Below are 9,276 nucleotides of genomic sequence, written 5' to 3'. Positions count from 1 at the left end.
GAAATTAGATTTATATGATCAACGAAATTGGAAAAATGTCAATTCTAACTTGAGAGATTTAATTGTTGAACGAGGACCTATTAGGGATACAACTAGCAATTTAGATTGTCTGAAAGATGAGAATTGTCGACACTTTTCCATTATACATTACACTAGAAAATTGCCAAATGGAGAAAATCATGATAGAAAATGGCTTGTTTATTCAAAGAAATTAGACAAAGTATTTTGCTTTTATTGCAAGTTATTTTCAAATTCACATTTAAGTTCTCAATTACTTAATGATGGGTGTAATGATTAAACTTAGTGCCAAACTCAAACAACATGAAATATCTAATGAACATATTAATAATATGATTGCTTGAATAGAATTAGAGGTACGATCACAAAAGGAAAAAACAATTGATAAAAAATTGCAAGATCAAATCAACAAAGAAAAAGAACATTGGAGAAATGTGTTGCTGAGAATTATTGCTGTTGTCAAAACTCTAGCAAAAAATAATTTAACTGTTAAACCATTATCGCAAACTCGTTGAGAGAGTCGTATTGAAAGTGTTAAAGCAATTAGGATTCAAGCTCTTGAAATAAGAGATGCTTTATTTGAATTAGCGAAAACCAATGATGATCCCAAAACAAATAGTGAAGCTAATTGTTTGGCTTCATATGAGTTCAAAAACTTTGAATTTTTGCTGGGTATGGTTATTTGGTATGATTTGTTAGTTGTTGTTAATGTTGTTAGTAAAACACTACAAGCCAAAGATATGCAAATTGATGTTGCTATTAATCAATTAAAAGCTCCTCTTACATTTCTTAAAAATTATAGAGAAAATGGATTTGTAATAGCATTAATTTCAGCTAAAGAAATAGCAACTCAAATGAATATAGAACCCGTGTTTCATGAAAAAAGAATAATTCGTAGAAAAAAATAATTTGAGGAAAATGATAGTAATGAAGTGACACATTTGCCTAAAGATGATTTTAGAATTAATTATTTTATTTGCGTAGTTGATCAAGCTATTTCTTATTTTGAGAGTCGATTTGAACATTTCAAAATATATGAAGATGTTTTTGATTTTTTATATGATTTAGAAAAATTAAAGTTTTTAGAAGATAATCAATTGAAAAAATATTGTATTAATCTTGAGGGTTTTCTAAAACAAGACACATCTTTTGATATTGATAGTTTGGATTTATTTTATGAGTTAAAGGTTTTAAAAGAAGTTTTTCAAAAGGAAATAAAATCACCGCTTGAAGTTCTTAATTAAATATAAAAATCAAACTCGTTTCCAAATTCTTGGATTGCTTATAGAATATTATTGACTATACCAATTACAGTTGCTTCGGCAGAAAGAAGTTTTTCGAAATTAAAGTTAATAAAATCATTTTTACGATCAACTATATCACAAGAAAGATTAAATGGCTTGGCCATTATATCTATTGAGAAAAATTTAGTATCTCAACTTGAATATCAAAATTTGATAATTAATTTTGCATTTAAGAAGACAAGAAAAGTGAACTTTATCTAAATTTTTGGTTGCATTGCGGGTAATTAACCAATGGACAAAAGAAGAATATCAAATTTCTAGATTTTTTTGTTCATGTTAATATTTTATGTAATTTTTTATTTAATAAAAATATTTTTAACTTTATATTATATCTTGCCTAGGGCCTCATTTTCTCTAAGACTGGCTCTGGTTGTCAATTTTTAGTATCATCAATATTCTGTTATAACTTATAAGCTTTTGGTTTAAAGTACTGTCATTACAAGGCTTTGATAAGTTAAGAAGGGCATGATCTCCTAGTGTTGCCATTCATGTTTTGTTAAATCTTGATTTCCAGGTTGTATTCAGGAGTGCATATATATATATATATATATATATATGCATGCAGTAAGGAGGTATGTCATCAGCTTTGAATAGGTTCAAACTTTGGGGAGTTGTCATCTACTTCTTCATGTAATTAAGCTTTAATTAGCGTGCATGTCATATGTAGCCAATATAGTAAGATTTTTATGATAAATTCATTTTAGTTTAAGCTCGTGCATGTGAAAACTCAGAGGTGATGAGAATATCGACGGAGCGATGGATTACGTGTTAATCATATGCCACACATTGGGTGAGATTTCAAGACAATATATATAGATGAAACACTGATGGCTATCCTGGTACTTAAGAAACAAACCTAATCATTCTATCTAAAGCCATGCCAGGTTTATCTCTATCTATTTTTGTTACAAAAATCTATATTTGTTACAAGAATATATCTTAAGATATCTAACACTCCTCCTCAACCCGAACTCGAGAGGTTAAGATTGTTTTTGAACATCTCCAGTTGCCGAACAGGAAGAGGTTTTGTGAACCCATCTGCTACTTGGTCTTTGGAGGAAACAAACTCAACATCAAGCAGCTTGCGTGCTACTCGTTCTCGCACGAACTGATAATCTATTTCAATATGCTTAGTACGGGCATGGAATACATGATTAGCAGAAAGATACTTAGCTCCAATGTTGTCACACCAAATCTTTGCTGCTCTTGGTGCTTGAATGCCAAGTTCTTGAAGCAATGTCTGCACCCACATAATTTCTGCCATGGCATTAGCAAGTGCCTTATATTCTGCTTCTGTACTCGACTTAGATATAGTTGCTTGTTTACGTGCACTCCACGAAACAAGGTTAGAGCCCTAGAAAACAACGAAACCATCAGTCGATCAACGGTCATCTAGACATCCTGTCTAATCAGCATCAGAGAAAGCACTGACAAGTAAGGAAGAGGACTTACCGATCTTAAGTCCAAGCTTGACTGATCGTTTCAAATATCTCAAAATTCTTTTGACAGCCGCCCAATGTTCTGTGGTTGGAGCATGAAGATATTGACAAACCTTATTAACTGCAAAAGAAATGTCCGGTCTAGTTAATGTCAAATATTGTAGTGCTCCCACAACACTCATGTACTGTGTAGCATCATTAGGACCAAGGGGTGCCCCTTCGTGAACCGAGAGCTTCTCAGTAGTAGACAAGAGCGTGTTAACAGGTTTGCAAGTGTGCATTCCAACTCTTCTGATCACATCAGATGCATACTTCTCTTGTGTTAAGACTATACCATCAGATACCTTATTAACCTTAATGCCAAGAAAATAACAAAGATCCCCAAGGTCCTTTAGAGCAAACTCTTTGTTGAGATCTTGTAACAAAGCTGAAGTTGCACTTTGCACAGAGCTGGCTACAATGATATCATCTACATAAATAAGATCAAACATAACAACATCTCCTTTACTGTAGAAGAAGAAGGATGTGTCGGCCTTGGAGGACTTAAATCCTATCTCAAGCAACTTTGTACTCAATCTTGAATACCACGCTCTTGGCGCTTGCTTGAGACCATATAACGCCTTGTCTAATTTGCACACATGATGAGGCAAAGAAGAATTTTCATACCCTGATGGTTGTCTCATATATACCTCTTCTTCAAGAACACCAAGGAGAAAGGCATTTTGAACATTAAGTTGACGTAGGCTCCATCCTCTAGACATAACAATAGACAAAATAATTCTAATGGTAGCAGCCTTAACTACTGGACTAAAAGTATCCTCATAATCTATGCCATACCTTTGTTTAAAACCTTTTGCAACTAATCTGGCTTTGTATCTATCCAAGCTCCCATCAGATTTTCTTTTGATTTTGTATACCCACTTACAATCGATAACATTAGCACCTTTGTGAGGAGAAACTAAGTGCCAGGTTTTATTTCTCATTAGTGCCATATATTCTGCGTCCATAGCCTCTTTCCAATTTTTATCATTTAGTGCTTCATGTAAATTTTGAAGTTCTCCAGAGGATGTAAAACAACCATACCTAACTGTCCCATCAGTATAGACCTTTTCTTTCCTGATGCCACTCTGTAGACGTGTTCTTGGTCTTGTTTCATCAGTAACCGGCATGTGTACAACCAGTTCTTCTGTGTGTGTAGAAGATCCTCCAAGCGCTACTACTGGTATGGTCGGGTCACCATTAGGAGGAGATTCGCCGGCTATTACTGTTGACTGTGGCAATGTGTCAGCTGCTGGGTGGCTGGTCTCGGACCCCTGTGCGGATTGCTGCTCCATCTACACAGGCTGTTTTGATGCCAATCCGGAATGATTTGGTGGAGATCTCAAGTCGGATTCTCCCGCCCAAACAGGTTTTGCTCCGTGTACCCTGAAATTTGCACCAGAAATCTCCATCTCTGCACAACTATCACCAAAACAGTTATCATTGTTAGGCAAAAAATTAAGCAATTGATCATTCTGTGCTCCCCTTTTATCAAAAGTGGATGAAATAAGATCAGGAGAAAGAAGTGAGATTTCCCCACGCAAACGAGCACCGGCATTTGAATGCAAGTGACAGAAGGGAAAGACATTCTCATCAAAGGTAACATCCCAAGAGACATACACCCGTCCAGTAGAGACATCAAGACATTTAAAACCTTTGTGGAGATGACTAGAACCAAGAAAAACGCATTGTTTTGACCGGAATTGCAACTTATGTGTATTATAGGAACGAAGATTGGGCCAACAGGCACAACCAAATATGCGAAGAGAAGAGTAATCCGGTTTTTGATGGAATAGTCGTTCTAACGGGGTCTCATACTGGATGACTTTACTAGGAAGACGATTAATGATGTAAGTGGCAGCAAGAAAAGCTTCATCCCAGAATTTGAGAAGCATGGATGCATGAGCCAAAAGAGCAAGACCAACTTCTACTATATGGCAATGTTTTCTCTCAACTGAGCCATTTTGTTGACGAGTGTGTGGGCAGGAAACATGATGAGAGATGCCAACTTTCTCAAAGGAGTGAAGTTTTTGATACTCTCCACCCCAGTCAGTTTGCATTGCAATGATTTTACGATTAAATTGTCTCTCAACAAGACTTTGGAACTCATGGAACTTCTGAAAAACTTCAGATTTATGTTTACGAAGGTAAATCCAGGTAAACTTGCTATAGTCATCAATGAAACTAACATAATATTTTTTTTCTTCCAACAGAATCAGGGGTAGGACCCCAAACATCAGAATGAACAAATTCCAAAGGATAATGAGATATACTAAACGATCTACTGTATGATAGCTGATGACTCTTGGCCTTTTGACAGGCATCACAAACTGACTCTTTATTAGACTCAGCTAAACATGGTAGCTTATTATTACTAATAATTCTAGTAACAATAGTGGAGGGATGACCCTGACGACCATGCCACCTTGCAAAGGATGGCGCGACACTAAAAGCTTGCTTTTTTGAAGATCCTGTTGGAAGAGAATAGAGACCTCCGTGACACCATCCTTTAAGAAGAGTGCTCTTCGTGACCTGATCCTTGATCAAAAAATATTTAGGATGAATCTCAAGAAAGGCATAGTTATCAACAACAAGACGATGTACAGAAACAAGGTTCTTTGTAGCTTGTGGAACATGAAGAACATTATTTAGATATAAAGACCGTGTAGGGGTAGGAACAACAAAGCGACCAATATGCTTAATTTTCATACCTGCGCCGCTTGCCATATGGATCTGGTCATTGCCCTTGTACTTGTCGTGAGTCGTCAACTTCTCTAATTCACCAGTTATATGATCTGTTGCCCTGGTGTCTACGTACCAATTGGTGCCAACACCATATGCATGTGAAGCTGCGGCAACTGTCTTGTCTTCCGGAACATAGTTTTCATCATATATGTGCCATCAATTAGAGGCAACATGGCCACTCTATGTCAAACTTGACAGATCGGACGATTGTCGATAGAGTTGTTGGGGGCACCGTGTCCTCAACCTCGTCCAGCCATGACTACGGTTACTTCGACCGCGTGCTCCTCCACGCGGTGAGTTACCACCACGTCCTCGGTTTGTAGTATTTGCAGATGCGAGACACGCCTGTCGCAGATTAACCTTGTTTTCAAAACTCAAAAGTTTTGCGTGGAGTTCTGCTACCGTGACAGGTTCAACCCTGGCCACTATCGCAGAGATAACATGATCAAAATCATCGTCAAGACCATTGACGATATAAGCAACCAGATCTTCTTCATATAACGGCTTCCCTGAAGCTGCAACTTCATCTCCAAGAGCATTCATCTTTCCAACATATTCTGAGACAGACATATAGCCCTTCTGTGTTGTTGTCAAGGCCAGGCGCACGTTTATAACACGTGCTCGGGTCATCGTCACGAAAGTGTCTTCAATCTCCCTCCATGTCTGCGCCACCATCCTTGCGACAGCCACCTGGATCAGCACCTCCTTCGAAAGAGATGCTAAGAGGAAGCCGAGAACTTGTTGATCTGCAGCAAACCATTCTTCATAGGCTGGATTCAGGATCTTCGTCACCTTTTCTCCTTGCTTCTGATTGATCTCTGCAGAGGGGACTTTGGTCTTGCCGTTGAGATGTCCCTCGAGCCATGCGCCACGAATGGCAGCAAGAACTTGCGCCGACCAGAGCACATGATTCTGCTTGTTCAACTTCTCCAAGATCTGAAAGCCGAACAACGGGTTGGAAGAGACGGATGATAAACTAGCCAATGTTAGCTAACGCTGTCTCTGGTACCATGTGAAAACTCAGAGGTGCTGAGAATATCGACGGAGCGATGGATTACGTGTTAATCATATGCCACACATCGGGTGAGATTACAAGACAATATATATAGATGAAACACTGATGGCTACCCTGATACTTAAGAAACAAACCTAATTATTCTATCTAAAGCCATGCCAGGTTTATCTCTATCTATTTTTGTTACAAGAATCTATATTTGTTACAAGAATATATCTCAAGATATCTAACAGTGCATACTTGTTATTAGGGGTGGACCCACATAATTGGTAGCCCGGGCTTCAGCCCCGGCTGCCCTACCGAAAAACCTTAGAAAAACTCCGTCTGGAGAAATTTAAACCTGAGCTAAAAAAAGGAAGCCCGGAATAAAGCCATGGTTGGACTGAGAAAAAACTATGGTTTGGCTGAAAAGCCCAGACTAGATCAAATTCATGGGTCTGCCACTGCTTGTTATGCAAACCATCACAGCATGGAATTAGTAGTAATGGTTCATATGGTTTATAAGACTTGATATATATAAGATTAGTGGAATAATAATTAACAACCCCTTAGTTTTTGGTTGCCATTAATATAGTATTCCACTATATTCATAGGCTGGGCTATGTCTAGGTATAGCTATCTTTAGTCGAGAACTCCCATGTGAGTGGCTGGCATGTGATCTTAATTTGACTCTGACTTTTTGATTTTATATATGATTATTCCATGACTTAAAAAAAATTATATACTTTGACATATACATATACATATACATATACATATTAGTTTTAATTTATTCATATATAGCACAACTAATACAGTGTGGTTTATATTTGTGCCTTGTTTTATATGAGTTTTGAGATTAGTATAGAGGTGTCTGAGTTTGAGCATGCTTTTATTATTTTTTGAGTATGTTGTGGTGATTTCTTCTGCCTAATGAGAAAGATATTGTGATTAAAAAAAAAACTCGGTAAACTACTGTGTACATGGAAATACATAAAGATGTATGATAAAACAACAACAATAACAACATATATATACAACAAATATCAAAAATATTGATCGGGTTACAAATATGACTACAATAACGAAAATACCAATAGAAGAACACCCAGGGTTTACTAGTAATGAAAGGAAAAATAACTATAACAATAATAACTCTTCGGGGATAAAGAGAAATTCTATTAAACTAACTTCAGAGTAAATAGGTCCCAATTGTGTATCCCATGTTGGCAGACAGAGATTATTTTTCCAATCTTAAGCTCAATGATATTGTATTGATTGATAATATATTTAAGTTAATTAAGTTATGTATGCTCTTATTCAATACATTGAATAATTCAATCATGCGTTGAGTTCAATCTGAGCATTCTTAAGAGGTTTTTTGAATGTATTCGATATATATCATACCCATAATTTAAAAAAAAAATTATTTTCATAGAACTCCTCTACTCATATTCTCTGGGATCACTATGTTGGGTGCCCAAATTTGATAAAAAATATCTAGTAATATAAGAAAAACATTTAAAAGAAAAAATAAATAAAACTGAACGGGAGGTAAGTAATTTAACTATTTCTAAATGTTAAGTCTAGAGAAATGGATTGGCATTATATGACAAGCCATATGGTGACATGGCAAGAGGATGGTGACGTGGCTATGATGACTCATTCAAGAAAGTGAAGACTAGGATGATGATGTGGCAAAATGATGATGTCATGACATATGAAGAAAATCAAGGGTGAAGATTTTATTTAGTAGATATTCCTCTCAATACAATCATGTGATGTTAAGCTATTTTTGGAAAGTGCATCAAGACTAAAGGATCTCTTCAAGAAATGCAAGTTTTATTTAAAGTATATTTATCTATCCTTGGTAAGATCCGGGATGATAAATCATATCTTTGATAGAGCTCTTTTTTAGAAAGATTTATTTTTAAGAAGGAGAGGAATATCCTAACAAGAAGATCATGAAGATTGTGTGGAATTAAGCTTGGTAAGAGTTATTTGAAGACACAAGGTTTAGTTTGGTGTGAAGGTATCTTAAGACACAAACTAAACAAGGTAAGAAGAAACCAAGAAGATTAGCAAGACCATATTTAGCAACACTATTCGAAGGAATATCTAAGAGCTATCTATGAGCGAAATTATTTATGGAGTCTAAATCATGTGAGGAGATTGATTGAAGATTGTAAGAGATATGATTAGAGATTTGGAGATTCAAGCATGGATGATTGAAGATCATGCTTGAAGATATTGAAGGCTAAACTTGGATGAAGATGAGATCAAGTTTAGTAACAATATTTTCATGAGTCAAACGAAGATCATTTGGGAAGACCAAACTTGGGCCAAGTTTGGAAAGAATATCGAGAGATCTTCGGTGGCTATCTTTGGTGAGATGGTCGCGTGTGCCTTGGTGGGCACGTCCCTCAGGAGAGAGAGACCTGCTGAAGTAACGTGAGGAAGGAAGCAGCTGCAGGCAAGAGGAGCTCAGGTCGAGTCAGTCGCTACTGAGTGAGCGGAAGGAGCAGGGAGGTTGAAGGTCCAGAATTAGGGGTGCATCCCGGCTAGAACTCGAGTCAGTGTTCGATGAAGGTGGGCCATGTTGTAGCCGGGTGTTGCAACATCTAACTTTGAAAGGTGTCCCAAGTTAGGGAGCTCGTAGAGAATTCTAAAAAGATAACTTTATTAGGCGTCGAGTGCGTCTATATAAGAGATCACGCTTGAAGATTTAGGATGAGCC

At 36.8% G+C, this 9,276-nt stretch overlaps 1 non-coding gene across 1 annotated transcript; it reads right to left on the bottom strand.

The window, feature by feature from the left end:
- Positions 1-5,910: 5,910 nt before the first annotated feature.
- Positions 5,911-6,049, bottom strand: LOC120268891. Its single transcript, XR_005539063.1, has one exon. It is a non-coding gene; the product is annotated as a small nucleolar RNA Z247 (small nucleolar RNA).
- Positions 6,050-9,276: the final 3,227 nt, after the last annotated feature.

The sequence above is a fragment of the Dioscorea cayenensis genome, chromosome 1 (genome assembly GCF_009730915.1).
Source record: "Dioscorea cayenensis subsp. rotundata cultivar TDr96_F1 chromosome 1, TDr96_F1_v2_PseudoChromosome.rev07_lg8_w22 25.fasta, whole genome shotgun sequence".
Classification (NCBI taxonomy): domain Eukaryota; kingdom Viridiplantae; phylum Streptophyta; class Magnoliopsida; order Dioscoreales; family Dioscoreaceae; genus Dioscorea; species Dioscorea cayenensis.
The sequence above is the reverse complement of the archived record's forward strand: the minus strand, read 5'-3'. Positions and strand labels throughout refer to the sequence as shown.